We start from the raw sequence: 19,134 nt of genomic DNA on the forward strand, positions 1-19,134 counted from the left end.
TGGTAGCAGTTGAGAGGAATACAAGATAAAGAGATACACAAATAGAAGCACACAAGTATAGCTTATGTCCTCTTTATCAAAACTAGAAGATATTGCATTCATGCTCTGTAAAAACACAAACACACACACACACACAAGCCAGAGGACCGGGGTTCAATTCCCCGGCCGGGTGGAGATATTTGGGTGTGTCTCCTCACGTAGCCCTGTTCACCTAGCAGTGAGTAGGTACGAGATGTAAATCGAGGAGTTGTGACCTTGTTGTCCCGGTGTGTGATGTGTGCCTGGTCTCAGACCTATCCGAAGATCAGAAATAATGAGCTCTGAGCTCGTTCCGTAGGGTAACGTCTGGCTGTCTCGTCAGAGACTGCAGTAGATCAAACAGTGAAACACACACACACACACACACACACACACACACACACACACACACACACACACACACACACACACACAGATTGCATATCCCTTTCCTGGTATACCAGGAAAGGGATATGCAATTAAAATACGATAAATTGATGGATTTGTATAACTGCTGTGGAAAAGTTTGTGCCATATTACAGAAAGAGGACTTTAAATAATAAACAGTGGTTTAATAGAAATTGTGAAGAAGCAAAAAAGAACAAAGAAAAGGCATGGAAGAAACTTAAGAAAAACAGTGATGTATTATCAAGAGAAGTTTACAAGACAGCAAGGAATAGATATGTTGAAGTAAGAACAGCACAGAAGGAATATGAACAGAAGGTGGTGGAAAACTGTGATAGTGACCCAAAAATGTTTTACAAATTCATAAATGGAAAACTAAATATAAGGGAGGCAATAGAAAAGGTAAAAATGGGAAGAAGTATATGAGGATGCTGGAGATATAGCTGAAATTTTTAACGACAACTTTTGCAGTGTTTACAAAGGAGGAGCATTTTATGGGAGGAAGGCCTACGGAAATAAAGCAAATGCAGGACATCATGGTTACTAAGGAAGATGTAAGGAAAATTATAAGCAATCTGGATATTAATAAATCAATGGGGCCTGATGGCATATCTGGGAGGTTGCTAAATGAATGTAAGGATCAATTGTTGAACCCTGTATTTGATATTGTGGAAACCTCCATACGAACAGGATTAGTCCCGAAAGAGTGGAAAAGAGCTGACATTGTGCCTATATATAAGAATGGTAGTAGAATGGAACCGCTAAATTATAGACCAGTATCGTTGACTAGTATATTGTGCAAGGTATGTGAAGAAGTAATTAAAGCTAAGTGGAGTGAGTATCTAGAAAGTGAAAACATTCTGAGTGAAAGACAGTTTGGTTTCAGAAAAGGAAGATCGTGTATCCAATTTATTATGTTTTTATTCAAGAGTGACTGACATACTACAACATAGAGAGGGATGGGTGGATGCTATCTACCTGGACTTGAGAAAGGCCTTTGATAAAGTACCACACAATAGACTGATGTGGAAACTAAAGAAGATTGGAGGAGTAAATGATAAACTAGCAAAATGGATGGAAAATTACTTAATGGGAAGAGAAATGAGAACAGTGGTGAGAGGAAGGAAGTCCGAGTGGAAGAAGGTAACCAGTGGAGTTCCACAAGGGTCAGTGCTTGGTCCCATCATGTTTTTGATTTATGTTAATGATATGCCAGTAGGAATTGACAGTTACATGAACATGTTTGCGGACGATACTAAAATTATGAGGAGAGTAAAGAATGTGGAAGATTGTAACAAGTTACAGGAAGATCTTGATAAAATATATGAGTGGAGTAAAGAGTGGCAGATGGAATTTAATATAGACAAGACCCATGTTATGAAAATGGGAAGAAGTAGATACAGACCAAACTGGGATTACAGGCTGGGTGATGAGAAAATTAAAGAGACCAATGAGGAGAAAGACTTAGGAGTAACCGTGCAAAACACTTTGTCACCGGAGAAACACATTAACAAGATTTTTGGAAAACATATAACATGCTTCAAAATATTGGCCTTGCATTCCACTACCTAGATGAAGGAATGATGAAGAAGATATTATGTACCTTAATAAGACCCCAGTTAGAATATGCAGCTTGTGTCTGGTCACCGCATATGAAGAAAAATGTGAAGAAGGTAGAAAGGGTACAGAGGCTGGCAACAAGGATGGTACCAGGACTCAGGGAGTTAGACTATGAGGAAAGACTGAGGAAGCTGGGGCTGACCACATTAGAAGAGAGAAGAACAAGAGGAGACATGATAACTATGTATAAATTGGTGAACAGGATTTACATACTGGACAGAGAGTTGATAAAGGTGACCACAAGTAATCATCTCCGAGGACATGGAAAAAAGCTAATAAAAAGACATCCGTCTAAATGACGTGAGAAAATACAGTTTCCCGCATCGTAGCATTGATAAGTGGAATAAACTGAGCAGTGATGTCGTTGACACGGTGTGTGTCAATCAGATGAAAGAGAGATATGACAGGAATGGACAAGGAGACAGGCCACAGAGAGCTTAGCTCGGGCCCTGTAATACACAAATAGGTAAATACACACACACACACACAATTATGGGTAACTTTAATTGCAAGGAGGTATGGTGAGAAAACTGGACCATGCAAGGAGAGGAGTCATGAGGATATTCATTATTGAACTTAATAATGACTAACACTATGACCCAGTGGACTGGGGAAAATCCAAGTTTTGGAGGGAATGAGGAGGCAACAAGGCCGAACTTATTGTTCACCAAGGAAATGAACATCACTGAGGACATAAATTACTAGTGCCCACTAGGTAAAAGTTACCTATTAATTAAATTTAGTTTGGACAGCAGTTTAACAGAGAACAAGAATGAATCTTATAAGAATGGAAGATACAATTACAGGAAGGTAGATTTTACAAGTTGAGAGATTACTTCAAAGAAGTTGAGTGGAGCCAACTGTACATGGTAAGCAATACACAGGGAAAGTGGGTTATATTTATGAAAATTTATAATGAAGGGATCAGTAGATATATTCCTAAAATCAGAATCAGTGAGAAGAGAAAGGAAGACTGGTATAACACAATATGTAAATTAGCAAAAGGAAAAAATAAACAAACAGCATGGAATAGATGGAGAAAAAGAGGACATAAAAATTGAGAATATAAGATGGTAAGAAACAAATATGCCCAAATCCTGAGAAGAACAAGGGAATTATGAGAAAGATATAGTTAACAAATGAAAAATGAGCTAAAACTCTTTAACAGATATGTGAATGGAAAAAAAAAAAAAAAAAGAAACAAGTAAACAGACTAAATATTTAAATTTGAAAATTATATATATATATATATATATATATATATATATATATATATATATATATATATATATATATATGTTACAGTCAAACTGTGAAATCAGTCATTTCGTGAAATGACTGATTTTCTTAGCCATTACATGTATTGCCTGCGGAGGCCAGTCAGTTCACGAAATGACTGAAAATTACAGCCATTTCATGAAATGACTAAATTTTTTGCCCAGCTATTTCACGAAATGACTAAATACATGTAATGACTAAGAAAATCAGTCATTTCACGAAATGACTGATTTCAGTTTGACTGTAACATATATATAAATACAGTATAAAAAAAAAAAAAAAAAATATATATATATATATATATATATATATATATATATATATATATATATATATATATATATATATATATATATATATATGGTTGCTACATCACAGGCTGAGTTAATGAATGTGTGCTTTCAATTGGTATTCACCAAAGAAAACAAGTTTGAAAGAGAAAGAACATGGCACAAAGACAAGATGATGTGGGAGATTTAAATGGACATACAAGAAATAAAGAAAATTATAAAAAAAACTATGTGAATAAGGCTCAGGGACCTGATGGTGTGACAAATTGGATACTGAAGGAATGCACCAAACAGCTAGCAGAGATAATAAATAATATCTTTTAAGGAAGGCTAGACTGGAGAAGGGCCAATATTGTGCCAATTTTAAAGGGAGGTAATGAAGAAGAACCACTGAACTACACACCAGTGTCCCTAACAGGCATGGTTCCAAAAATAGCTGAAAGAATTGTTATAGACTAGTGGATGGAATATCTAGAAGAATCACATACATTGACTGGATGATAGTTTGATTTCAGAAATGGAAGATCTTGTTTTACAAACTTATTGAGTTTATACAGTTGAGAAACTGATATTATTTAGAAGAGGGATGGATGGGCAGACTGTGTCTACTTAAACCTAAAATAAGGTATTTGATAAGGTCCCCCAACCAGATATTGTTATAGAGAAAAGTACTGGACTGGATAGCAGACTTCTGAAAGGACAGAGAAATGAGAAGTGATGAAGGGTAAAAAATCAAAACAGTGTAGAGTTATAAGTGAGTTCAACAGGGAACAGCCCTGACTCCTGTAATGTTCATAATATATAATGATGATATGGTAAATAGTGTTGACAGTTATATAAGTTTAATTGCAGATGATGCAAAGTTGCTAAAACAAGTGGAAAATGGCATGGATTGTGAAATGTTACAGAAAGATCTGAATAAGAATATATGAATGGAGTAAGAGTATGGAAATGGAATTTAATGCAAAAAAAAAATGCAAAGTGATGGAACTAGGGAAAATTACAGAGGACAGACAAGATCCTACACCTTGGAAGGAGTAGAAATTCAGAAAACTAAAGAAGAAAAGACTTGATTCCAAGCTTAAGAGATTTACCCTAAGAAGACAGATTAGAGATTGAAACTTCCAACATTGCAACAGAGGAGATAAAGAGGAGACCTAATTGCTATATACGGGGCATGGCAGGGGATGAACCAAGCTGACAAAGAAGACTTATTAATTAGTGTGGGACTCAAGAGATACAAGGGGACGCGGCATAGAATTGAAAAAGACCGCATGTAGAAGAGACATCAAGATATATAGTTTTCCAAATGCTCACCACCTTATTCACTATGCCACTGCCTCCCTACAAACTACAAGTGGTAGATTATGCAACAGAGCAGCAGCAAGGGCTTTTGGGCCACCACCTATGGAAAAAATTATAAGTGCCTGGCGACAGCAAGAAGCATTCTACAATTGTTATTATGATTGTTCTTATTATGTTGTTATTATCATTCTTAATTAGGTAAGTTTTTTTATACTGTACTATTTCTTCATTCTAGTAATATTATATGCTATAAAAACTGGGCAAAAAGTAACAAAAAATGACAGCTTGGAGCTGCTAGTGTCAATTTGAGCTATTACCATAGGTTCTTCACTTTGGCTGTCGCGATTTTGGCTATTGTGGTGATAGATCCACCAATTAGACGCGATAGCAGAGGATTGAGTGTATACAAATGGAGAAACGATGAACAGGGAGATCATCAGTAAGTTAATTAAGGTAAATAGGATATATGAAACAGCATAAGTCAGTAAACTTATGAATACGAGAATTAGATAAGCATTTAATGGAGATTTTATAAACCAAGCAATAAAATAAAATAATGCAGTAAGAAAAACTGCAGTGCAAAAATAGAAAATTTCCAAATTATTAGAGAAAGTGGATGTTAGAAAAGCAATGGGCCAGATGGAGTGTCAGGATGGACACTGGGGGAATGTAGAGAACAGCTTGTGGAACCAATTTGAGATGTGATTAACAGCTCTTTGATGGAACAAAGAATACCAATGGAGTGGAAAAGATAAAATATATTGCATATATACAAAGGAGGATAAAAAACCAAGCCTCTAAATTATAGACCAGTGTCACTGGGTTGTCGGAAAGATCTGCAAAATTGTGATTATGGAAAAATGAGTGGAATATCTGGAGGAAAATTATATTAAATATATATCTCCCAATTTGGTTTTAATTAAGGATCGTGTATAACAAATTTAGTAGGTTTCTATAAAAAAGTAATAGATGAGGTAAAAGGATGAGATGGATTGGTAGACACAGTGTACAGTAAGTCCTCGTTATATGGTACACATGCGTTCCTGAAAACCTTACCACAAATCTAAATTACCGTATACCAAACCCCTTATAACACATAATGGGGATGTGTTCCAGCACGTCGAAAGTCACCCTTACAGACATGAAAATAGTCACATAAAATAATGTAAAGTACTGCACAAAAGAAATAAACAGAAAATGTTTTTATTTACCTTTCACTCACCACGTACAGGGGATCCTTGTGATTCGACCGTTCACAGTTCGAATTATTGCCAAATCGAACTCAGTTAATCAATACCTAAACCTCAAGGTTCAACCGACTGACTCACCAATTCGATATTCATATCGAAATGGCGATCAAATCCGCCGCCACCCCAAATTCGCTGCAAACCAGCCAGCAAACCAGCCAGGCAGAAGTGTAAACCGATGCTACCCTGTGCATCGCTTAAGGCGGCGTCACACTAGCACTTTTCCGTCAACTTTTCCTGTCAACTTTCTGAAGACTGTCAACTTTTGTCGACGCTGGTCGTCACACACAAGCTTGCTTCCACCTTTGTCACATTTGTCAACTGTAAAAAATCATAGCAGCCCATTCAGCCCCCGCAAGCCGTTGCTATTTTTGGTCTTTAATGCTCCCTATGAGAAACTCTTCACACACCTTCACCTTTGTCCACTCATAAACAACAGAGCTGCTCATCTTGGCCAGTTGTTCTTTGGAAGTTCTGCCTTTGAGCATCACAGTCCCAGAGAAATGTAAACAAACAACTGAATTACTTTTCACTGTTAAGCTTGGACAAAAAAAAAAAAAAAAAAAAAATATATATATATATATATATATATATATATTATATATATATATATATATATATATATATATATATATATATATATATATATATATATATATATATATATCGTTTATCGCAGTTAATGGATACCAGAAACCCCCACGAAAGGTGAAAAACCGCAAAGTAGGATTTGCCCCATCTAGGAATTTTGGTGTATGTGTATGTAGGTACCAGAATGTTTAAAATATGTAAACAGTATTTATACTTTACATATACAGTATTTTATTTAAATCTATTTAATCATAAAACCTAATACAGTAAGTATACAGTTACTCTCTCTCTCTCTCTCTCTCTCTCTCTCTCTCTCTCTCACACGTAACACTCACCCTCTTCTGCCCTCTTTGATCATATGCAAAAGTTTCACTTTTTCACTGATGGTCATCATCTTCCTCTTCCTCTTGGGCTCACTAGAGGAAGCTTTCGCAGGGGCACAGGGCTTAGGCGGAATTGTAAGGGCTTAATGAATCACTACTTAAACAAAAAAGTTATCGCGAACACAACACTAAGATACAGTATGCGAGACAGTCTACAGCGTGGATGAGACTGGCAAGATACAACCAAGGCCCATGGAAAAGAAGGTCGACCTACAAGACATTCAAAATGGGTCTAGTATGAGCATCAGTGACATCAGTGGGTTCACAAGTGGTCAGAGCAGGGACGTTGGTTCAGTTAGCAAGCTGCCTGGTAGGTGTTCACGTGCTTCTCTCTCTCTCCCATTCTCTCTCTCTCTGTTCAGTGCCAACATCGGTCACAATGCCGAGTTGTGCAGTGCGTGACTGTTTTAATAGTATATAATAATATTGTATTATGTGATAAATGAAAACCATAATTTTTTTTTCCTGGTAATTTTGCACCTTAAGACATTAGTAAATTTCTGATGTTTAGTTATTGAGAAGTAAATTTCTGATGTCTAGTTATTGATAGGTCCCCATTCAGTTACTTGTGCAGATATAAATTGCCTCTGTTATATATGTAATGTAAAAATTAAATAATAATAATAATAATAATAATAATAATCATAATAATAACAACGAAGACAGCAACACTATATTAATATTAATAATAATAAGAGCAAAAGTTTAATAATAGTAATAATAATAATAATAATAATAATAATAATAATAATAATAATAATAATTAATAACAGCAAGAATATTGAGATAATCAAATATGATAATGATACAATGATCAAAGAGAGAGAGAGAGAGAGAGAGAGAGAGAGAGAGAGAGAGAGAGAGAGAGAGAGAGAGAGAGAGAGAGAGGAAGAGAGAGAGAGAGAGAGAGAGAGAGAGAGAGAGAGAGAGAGAGAGAGAGAGAGAGAGAGAGAGAGAGAGAGAGAGAGAGAGACAGAGAGACAGAGAGAGAGAGAGAGTCTTGCTGGCAAGTAGAGGGTGTGGGGCAGTAATAGGTAGCACAGAAGCCTTCACAAAACCTGTCTCCTGTGCCAGGTAAGTATGATTTCAGCGGGCAGAGGGAGAGCCTGAGGTTTCCGTGCAAGAAAGACACGTCCTGGGAGGATGCTCCCCTGTTGATGAACCCACTGACGTCACTAGCCCCAGCTCTTTTCCCCTTAGAGCTGCGTGTAGGTCGACCTTCTATTCTATGGGCCTTAGATACAACAAGGGAAGATGTTAGGTGAGGCTGCATATGTATACGAACAATACATGTACAGTGCTTTACGTACATTGTCGTCGTTATTACACACCAACTTACCAAATTATTGTACGTACAGCATTAATAAGTGACACTACAGACCCCGTGATATAGCGAAAAATCCGCAGAACGTATCTACGAGTATGTATAAAAACAACAAAAAAGTGAAGCTGCGAAAGTCGAACCGCGAAATAATGAGGGAACACTGTATGTATATATATATATATATATATATATATATATATATATATATATATATATATATATATATATATAGTAAAGTCCCGGGTTACGTCGGTCTCGAGTTACGTCAAACTTATAGTTACGTCAGTCCACTATAAGGCAATTTAAGATTAAAAAAATTGAAAATTTATAAATCGTAAAGTGCGGGATTTATTGTTATTGTTGGTGGTTACCCGCCACACCGCCCGCCTCACGCTTGAATACAATAACACCCTGCCTCAGTTCCACCACACCGTCGCCCCTGGCAAGAGTGTTACCCTACTTCTGCGTTTACTGAATCAAGTTCTTAGTATCTTGCTCAATGGCACCAAAGAGAAAACTTCTTAGTGACAGCAGTGATGCCAAGAAAAGGAAAACCATTACGCTACAAGAAAAAGAGGACATAATTAAAAGACATGAGAAGGGAGGCAGCAGCTGTGTGTGAGGGAGGGAAGAAGAAAATGGGAAGCCTGTTACCATGACAACGGGGAGGTTGACGACCTTGAGGGCTCGCACACCCATCACAACATTAACAACTCTGGAGCCTTCGCCTGGGCCACACGACATTCGCAGCTCACTTGCACCGTCTGCGCCTGTTTGCTGATCCCTATTGCCCTTTCCTATTGCATTTCCTGCCCCGCTGCCCACGCTTCTACTCCCACCGCACTGCACTACGCTCCCAGCTGTCCACCCTGGGCGTCACAACATTCGACCTGCCCAACCTTCTGGCGGCCTCAGGCGTCCACCCCTCTCTGCAACCTGCAGTCCTTCGCGTTCATGGCCCTAATCAACAACAAAAACAAGCTTGTGTTTCATATTCCTACATAGTTGTAAATAATATAACAATATAACCTTTAACTTACCTGAATGACCATAAACAATGATTGGTTGAAAACTCCATAATATGCTTTAAAATGTACGGAAACTCGAGTTACGTACAAAATCGACTTACGTCATGTTTCAGGAACATAACTCTGACGTAAACCAAGACCTTACTATATATATATATATATATATATATATATATATATATATATATATATATATATATATATATATATATATATATATATATATATATATATATATATATATATATATATATATATATATATATATATATATATTATAGTAATACTCTGTTTAATGAACGTTCGTCTAACGAATTTCCAGTTTAACGTACTATATAAAGTTAGACCAAAAAGTCCACATAATGTACAACCACATCCATTTTAGCGAATTTTCTGGGTTTGAATTTGCCGGGTGAGGGACCGAACGTGGCAGCTTCACTGTGATTGTCTGGCTCCCTGCCTGTCTCTAGCGCTCCTGGAGCTGGATCCAAGATTCTTTAACAACGTCAGAGCAACCTCCTGCAGCGAAATGGCATCTATGAACGCTTGGAGGGACGGTGACAAGGTTGCTCTGAGGTTGCTGGAAACACCACCTCTGGAGGTGGTGTTACTGTCTTATATCTGCGTACATGTTCACAAAACAACATTTCTATTAGCTTTTTACAAACCTTGCCCTCAATAAAGAATTGTTTTGTAATGCATAAAGTGAAATCTTTCATGGAATACCAAAAAATAAAGCAGAGATGATGAGATCGTCCACAGACGGCAGAGACTCTGGCGACTTGGCCGCTTCTTCTTCTTGTGACCCTTTTAGCTTGGCATGTTGTCTTTTCCCATGATGTTTGTTTCCATTCCTCTATTGCCTGCTATAATGGATATCATATCTTAGTATTCATATACGCTCATGCACAGATAACAGTAGATCTGGATTTTACACGAAAATCGCCGCGTTGCAGTAACATACCCAAAGCCGGAGATCGGACCTAAAATTTCAAACCTCGAAATCTCAGCTCCTAGCCAACATGAATCTATGAAAATCACTGTGAAGCAAGCTAACTGTGTTTAATTCAATGCCTGAAAGCGATATCTAAATCCATACAACCATGTCATTGTACCACTCAGTTATACGAGTCAAAGACGAGAACTTATATAGTACCAGGTGGATGTTTAAATACAACTTTAAGCTTACAGCTGTATTTCAAACACAAAATGCAAATTTTGTATCACTTATAAATTACTTTACATGATTTTGGCTGTCCACTTGCTCATCTCTTCTTCACACCTGTGAGTTTAAGCCTCTTGTCATCACTCTGTAGCCATGTGTTACCTCCTGTGGCGACACCAGGTTTGTGCTTTATTTTTTTTACATCATTAACGCGAAGAAATATATTGCAGTAGTCACTATCAGTCACTGCCTAGGCATTGTTTCCTACCATTCTAGTCACTATTAATCATTCATCGGTTTGTTGCAGTCACGTTAGTAATCAGGTGAGTTTAACACTTAACAGCACTCCACAGTACACTTCCACGTCACAGTGATGTCAATAACATGTCACTGTTCTTCAACAGAGTCACTATCTTTTTCCAAACTGACTATCTATATGGCACCAGATGTCATAACTGCAGTCACTTCCACCAGTTGCACGCGTCTCGGATTACGTCCCAGTTACAGCCTCTCACTCTGCCATTTTGTGTGACCTCTCATTATATTTCACTGTAGTGTTTCACACTGTAGCCTCAAGTCACCACTAGCAGTTCTTCTCCACTGTACAACTGACTTAACTCCGCATACAACACTCAGTGTCACCCTACACACGTCACGGTTGGATACACTACTCACAATGTTAAATCTGTGTGCATTACACCACTCACAATGTTCACTCTTTATTCACCTCACTGTACTTCATTACTCACTGCACAGTGACATCACTAGCGACTGCATCACACACGCGCATAATAACATTTTCAAGTGAGCCTCAACACAAGCTCTTCACACTTTCACTGTAAATCCATTGTTGGACAAAACTCTTTCAACAGCATTCACATTTCACTGTTTCATTGTCTCCACAGATATGTCAAAATGCCTGAACATACACGTAACAATTATAACCCCTCACTCTTGGCTGCAGCGATATCCCTAGAATGACTGACTTGAACCGAGTGACTTGAGTGACTGTCCGTCAGCTAAACCGTTGGCCGTCTCGTTGCTCGCCTGAGATTTTAAAATGACTCATTTGCAGTAGACATGGGTGTATACAACTTGCCACAAATATGTACATAATAATAATAATAATAATAATAATAATAATAATAATAATAATAATAATAATAACAACAATAATAATAATGTTTCCTCCAGGTAGAGGTCAGCTGAGCCCTTAATCTGGTGCACCTCACAGCCTCCACAAATGCACATGCCTTCCCATTGCTGCAGTATTTAGTAATGATTAGTATTTCCTTAAAAAATGCACCTTATACTGTATAAAACTTTACAAAATTATAACTTTAACAGTCAGCTGCCACATACTACCAGTCGACCACTTTGGGTACGTTACTGCAGTGGCAGCGCGGCTCCACATTCCTGTGTCAAATTCAGATCTACTGTTATCTGTGGCTCATGCCATGAGAATAACCTCAACTCCGTGGCAGTGAGTGATAGTGAATTTTTTTTTTTTTTTTTACATTACAAGGGCACTGGCCAAGGGAAAACAAAGTTGGAAAAAAAAAAAATCCCGCTGGTTGCCAGGCCCTGTTAAGAGGAAAGTAGAAAGAAAAACAAAAAATCTAAAAGGAGGGTCCAGTTAACGAAGAGGTGTCTTGACACTCCTCTTTTGAAAGAGTTTAAGTCATAGGCAGGTGGAAATACAGACACAGGTAGAGAGTTCCAGAGTTTACCAGTGTAGGGAATGAAGGAGTGAAGATACTGGTTAACCGCGGTATTTCATTAGTAATTCACTATCACTCACTGCCACGGAGTTGAGGTTATCCTCATGGCATGAGCGTATATGAATACTAAGATATGATATCCATTATAGCAGGCAAAAGAGGAGTGAAAACATAAACATCATGATGAAAGTAACACGCAAACAAAAAGGCCACAAGAAGAAGAAGCGGCCGAGTGGCCGCGAGTCTCCCTGCTTCGTCTGTGGCTGATCTCATCTCTGCTTTATTTTTTGATATTTCATGTAAGATTTCACTTTATGCATTACAAAACAATCCTTTCTTGGTGGCAAGGTTTGTAAAAAGCTAATAATAGAAATGTTGTTTTGTGAACATAAATGCATATATAAGACAGTAACACCACAGCAACCTCAGAGCAACCTGATAGCAACCTTATCACCGTCCCTCCAAGCGTTCATAGATGCCATTTCGCTGCAGGAGGTTGCTCTGACGTTGTTAAAGAATCTTGAATCCAGCTACAGGAGCACTAGAGACAGAGGCGGGGAGTCAGCCAATCACAGCGAAGTTACCGCGTTCGGTCCCTCAACCGGCAAATTAAAACCCAGAAAATTCGCTAAAAAGGATGTGGTTGTACGTTATGCGGACTTTTTGGTCTAACTTTATATAGTACGTTAAACTGGAAATTCGTTAGACGAACGTTCGTTAAGCGGAGTATTACTGTACTAATAAAATACCGTGGTATTTCATTAGTAATTCACTATCACTCACTGCCACAGAGTCCAGGTTATCCTCATGGCATGAGCGTATATGAATACTAAGATATGATATCCATTATAGCAGACAATAGAGGAGTGGAAACAAATTTAATATCGTGGTGAAAGACAACACGCCAAGCTAAAATAGTCACAAGAAGAAGAAGTGGCCAAGTCGCCGGAGTCTCTGCCGTCTGTGGCCGATCTCATCATCTCTGCTTTATTTTTTGGCATTTCATGTAAGATTTCACTTTATGCATTACAAAACAATTCTTTCTTGGGGGTAAGGCTTGTAAAAAGCTAATAGAAATATAAAGATTTTTTTTTTTAACCCATGTGGTATGTTGGGGACCAGCCCAGAACGCATCCCCCCTATTTTCATTATTTCCTATGGGAAAATTACGTCCGCTTAACGAATTTCCGCTCTACGAACAACTTTGACACCCCCTATCCTGTTCGTTAAGCGGAGTATTATATATATATATATATATATATATATATATATATATATATATATATATATATATATATATATATATATATATATATATATATATATATATATATATATATATATATATATATATATATATATATATACAGGCAACCCCCGCTTAACAAAGGTTCACACAACGAAATTTCGCTACAACGAAGGTTTCATTTTACTACCATCTGCTCGTTTAACAAACACCAAACTTGCATTAATGAAGTTTTATCCAGGTAATTTTTCCAAGTTTGAAAGCCCCGCTGTTTCACACAAGCCGACAAGCTTTTGAATACACCAGCGCCTCTCGTGGACAAAACGCGCACCACTCTGCCCGTTCAAAACAATAACAGCGTTAGCAGCAGCTCATCTTCCCTCGCTCAATTTACCACCAAAACGCCCTGCAATGTCGCCTAGCATTGCTAAGAAGACAAGGAAGTCTCTTACTCTCAAAGTGAAGCTGGATATTATTTACAGACACGAGAGAGGCAATAAAACTAATAGCATTGCTCGCCACCATCTTGACTCCATCTAATGTCTCTACTATTTTCAAGTCAGCAGAGTCTATTAAGAAGGCTGGTGAGACCGTATCTTCCTTGCAAGCTAAAAGAACCACTTGAACTCGTGACTCTGCAATGGATAAAATGGAAAGCCTTGTGGAAATGTGGTACATAATTTTTGTATGTGATACAATGATGCACCCTTTGTTTACATTCCACAGGTTGCCAGTAGGTGTCTTTCCCATTTCACTCTCCCTCCCCTCACAAATTTAAGATCATCAACATTATAAAGTTACGTACATACATACATTAGTGTACATCATAATGACTTAAATTAAACTGCCTAAATATTTAACTTCATAATTTTTACTTTCATTAAACCTTTCACTGTACTATGATGCACTCTCACTTTGTTTACTCTCAATGGAAGTTCAAGTCAGGGGTTAAACTTGTTATAATCGGTTTGCTTAAAGAAGTTTCGCTTAACGAACGTTTTTTTAGGAACGTAACCCCTTCATTAAGCAGGGGTTGCCTGTATATATATATATATATATATATATATATATATATATATATATATATATATATATATATATACAGTGGTACCTCTAGATACGAAAGCTTCTGTTTACGAAAATTTCATTTTACGAAATATGCAAAGAATTTTTCACTTTATATTAAGAAAAATTACTCGGCATATGAAAGATACAAAACAAAAGTCAAAACTCCTGAGTGCAGAAAATTTTTAAATTCTCGCCATTTAGAAACTGAAAAAAAAAATAAATAAATGCAAGACGGTGCACCTTGAAAGACGCACCCTAATATATGAAAGAAATTTCTAAGAAAAAACTCATTCTCATACAAGAACACATTCACCATATACCCAACCACTGAACACAAAAACATCAGAAGCAAGGAGTCTGCTCAGCACTCATTACAAATTTGCTGGAACACTCACCACAAATTTAAAACTATGTAAATACAAACACCATACGCAAATACGTATACACAGTGAAACAGTCCATCTCTTCTTGTTTTAGTGGCGAGCGACGGCATGTATTGGACGTATTGTTTACATTACGGAATCACTTGTCCAATCGCCAAAACTGAACACGTCAGTGCTGCAGTTCGTATTTATTTTATTTTGCAATCGTGCTTCACAGGCTTTATCAATGTGAATATAATTCACAAGTGGAGTTTTGACTCTTGCTTGAACGAGTAAGCCATTTGGATGTTCTATTAATAAAAGTATAAAGGCACCTGGCATGTAAAAAAAAAAAAAAAAAAAAAAAAAAAAAAAAAAAAAAAAGAAAGAAAAGAAAAAGGGTGTGTGTTCGTGTGCATGTACGTATGTGTGTTTTGCTATGAGACGAGGGAGCGGACCATTTTCCCCACATGCCGAGTAGGCTGCAGGAAGGATTATGGTATTGGAAATACTTGTAACAGCTAATAATAATAATTTTAAGTGTTTCGTAAAGTTAAGTGTTAATGTTTCCTGCCATCTTCTATATTTTCTGTCGTTTGCCCTCCTCCTCTGCCGCCACTTTTGCTTTCGGACATCGCCTCAGTCAAAAGGCAAGCTCCCACATTTTCGTATCATTTTCTTATTATTATTTTCCATTTATTATTGCATTATGTTCTATGATCTACTTCATTTACAGGTATTAATGGTTAAGTAAGGTATATTGAATGATTAAAATGTATTTGGCTCTGATTTCATTCTGGTTTTACCCTTATCATAGAATTTAATGTGGTGTATTTGTAGAGCTTGGAACGAATTAGGCGATTTACATGTAAAAGGTGACTCATTATACGAAAAAATCATGATCCGAAAGCCACTCCGGAACTAATTAATTTCGTATCTCGAGGTACCACTGTATATACAAATATATTTACATCTACTTATCAAGATTCTATTGATTTGAGATCATAACATCATTCCAATTAACAAGAAAGTGAATTTTATTATAAAAGTGTTAATTACAAACCATAGATCTGAATTTGACTAAAAATTGACGCTAGAGGAAAACGATGCGTTTTGTTTGACTCAAGACGATGTAACGCCACCTCCAGCTCCAGCCCTAAGAAGCACAATTAACTGCCTTTCAAAGATAAGCTTGAGCTTAGAAGAAAGTGTGAGGCAGGTATAGCTCACAGTGTTGTTGCAGCACAAATGGGTGTCCCTAGATCAACATAATCAACAATTTGGAAGAACAGGGACAAGTACCACGAGACCGCTGCAAGTATTTTTATTTCCAAAAATGTACTGTACAGCACCCTAATGTGTTTAATAAAACAAGTTAGATATAAATGAAGCCTTTAATAGTACTGATTTAGTCTAAGAGTTTTTTAGAGGATATAGTGATGTTTTGAGGGGGTTCTAGGCTGGAGGTTGGTCCCTATCCCCCTTAAATCTTAAGTATATTATGGGAAAAATTGCTTCACAATTTGAATAAACACTGATTCAACCGATGAAAAACTGCCCTAACCCTGTCAAATTGTGAGGATCCCCTGTATTCTATCAGATTATGTCCCTCCCGAGGCTAAGGGACAGTACGGATTTCAGCCCTTACTCAACTTCCACTGAGTTGGCAGACGAGGCTCTGCTCTGCAGATCCGTTGCATTCTCCCCAGCTTTTTTTTATAGCCTCACGATTCTTTAACACTGTCCAGACTGTTGACTGGACTAGGCCCAAGTTTCAACTTATGGCAGATGTACCTTCTCCCTGCTCTTTCCTCTTCAAAATATCTAATTTTACCTCCAATGTCAGACTACTCCTCTTTCGCTTCACCTTTTCAACTCCAGCAGTGCCTGCAGAATGTTTTGGGGCCATTATGGGTGCATCACTGTGCGTCATGATAATAATATCCACAAAAAACACACTGTAAGGATTTCACTTATATTCTGTGGGAAAAGCGGGAAGAGACTGATTGTTATGGTGGCCGCATGGCGTGGTGGCGCTACAGTATGGTGTAAACAAAACACGGGCAGATACTATATCTGTGAATTTTTCTTACTGTAAATAGAATCGAGGGTAGTAATTATCAAACACCGTAACTGTGAATTTACCGGATAACGAAGTACCGTATAAGGAGGACTTACAGTATTTGGGTATGAAAGAGGCATTTGACAGAGTACCACATACAAGACCCTTATGGAAGATAAAACACATAGGAGGAATACAAGGATATGAATATCAAGTTGGATGACGGACTACTTAACAGGAAGAAAAATGAGGACTGTGATAAAAGACATCTCATCAAGTTGGAGGACAGTAACTAGTGGCTTAACACAGGGATCAGTGCTAGCACCTATAGTGTTCCAAATATATATATTAATGATATACAAGAGGTCTTCAGTAGCTACATAAATTAGTTTACAGATAATGCAAAACTATTTAGAGTAATAAAGAACAATGGGGACTGTATGAAATTGCCAAGAGATATTGACAAGATCTGGGAGGGGAGCCATATGTAGATATTAAAATTTAATGCTAAGAAATGTCATATGATGGAGATGGGTAAAGGCAACAGAAGACCAACATGGGAATACAAAAAGGAGAAGAGATGATAATGAAGAGGAAGGAAGAGAAGGACCTGGGAGTGGCTATTTACTTCAACATATAATACACAAACAAATATCAGGGTGGCATTTAATTACAGGGATATAAGCATGATGAAAAAAAAGTATAACCACTATGATAAGATCCAGACTTGAATATGCAGTAGTGCTGTGGTCTACACATATGCAAAAATATACCAGAAAATTAGAAAGAACTCAAGGGATAGCCACAAAGATGGTGCTAGAGATGAAGGACCTTACCTATGGAGAAAACACTGAAGGAAATGGGACTAACAACTTTAAAAGATAGACAAGAGAGAAGATACAAAAAGAGACAGGAGAGAGAAGACACAAAAACAATGTATAAAATAGTAAACTGTATGAAAAAAAAATACAGATAAGACCTGGTATCACTGATGGAAAATGGAGATGGACTGAAGAGAGAACACTCCAAGAAGATCATGAAGAGTTAATGTTAAAAGACCAGTAAGAAGTTTAGTTTTCCACAAAGAAATGGTAGATAACTGGAACGGCTTTGGTGAAGAGATTGTAACGGCAGAAACTGTGCATATATATATATATATATATATATATATATATATATATATATATATATATATATATATATATATATATATAAAGAAAAAGTTCCATAAAAGTAAAACTATATGCCCAACTCTAACCCTGTAAAAAACAACTGTGTAAATGCACTCATATACACACACACACACACACACACACACACACACACACACACACACACACACACACACACACACAAATCTTACTGACCACACTTTAACAAGTGTGGTCGGTAAGATTTGTGAGAGGGTGATAAAGAAATATTGGATACAGTTCCTGGAGGATCATAAGTTATTATCGGATCATCAATTTGGCTTTAGGAAGGGGAGGTCATGTGTAACAAATCTACTGAGCTTTTATTCAAGAGTGGTTGACAAAATACAAGAGAGAGAGGGATGGATGGAATGTGTATATTTGGATTTTAAAAAAAAGCTTTTGACAAGGTACCGCACATGAGACTGCTATGGAAATTAGAGATTTATGGAGGACTGAAGGGAAAAGTGTTAAAGTGGATGGAAAACTACTTGAGATGAAGGGAGATGAGAATGGTAATAAGGGATGCAAAGTCGGACTGGTTGGTGGTGGAGAGTGGAGTCCCACAAGGTTCAGTGCTGGCACCAATACTTTTCCTTGTCTATATTAATGATATGCCAGAGGGAGTAAACAGTTACATTAATTTGTTTGCGGATGATACAAAGTTGTGTAGGTATGTGAAGAGTGAAGAAGATTGTGAAATTTTACAGGTAGATCTGGATAGGATTTGGGAGTGGAGCAAGAGGTGGGAGATGGAATTTAATCTGAGCAAAAGTCATGTAATGGAGATGGGGAAGAGTGGAAGACGGCCAAGAGGGTCATACAAGATGG

The 19,134-nt window shown here is 37.3% G+C and overlaps 1 protein-coding gene across 2 annotated transcripts in view; it reads right to left on the bottom strand.

The window, feature by feature from the left end:
* The window catches only part of LOC123519841 (ras-related protein Rab-14), a 55,789-nt gene that overhangs the window by 15,736 nt on the left and 20,919 nt on the right, over positions 1–19,134 (bottom strand). The window lies entirely within an intron of this gene.

Source organism: Portunus trituberculatus, chromosome 46 (genome assembly GCF_017591435.1).
Source record: "Portunus trituberculatus isolate SZX2019 chromosome 46, ASM1759143v1, whole genome shotgun sequence".
NCBI classification, from domain to species: Eukaryota; Metazoa; Arthropoda; class Malacostraca; order Decapoda; family Portunidae; genus Portunus; species Portunus trituberculatus.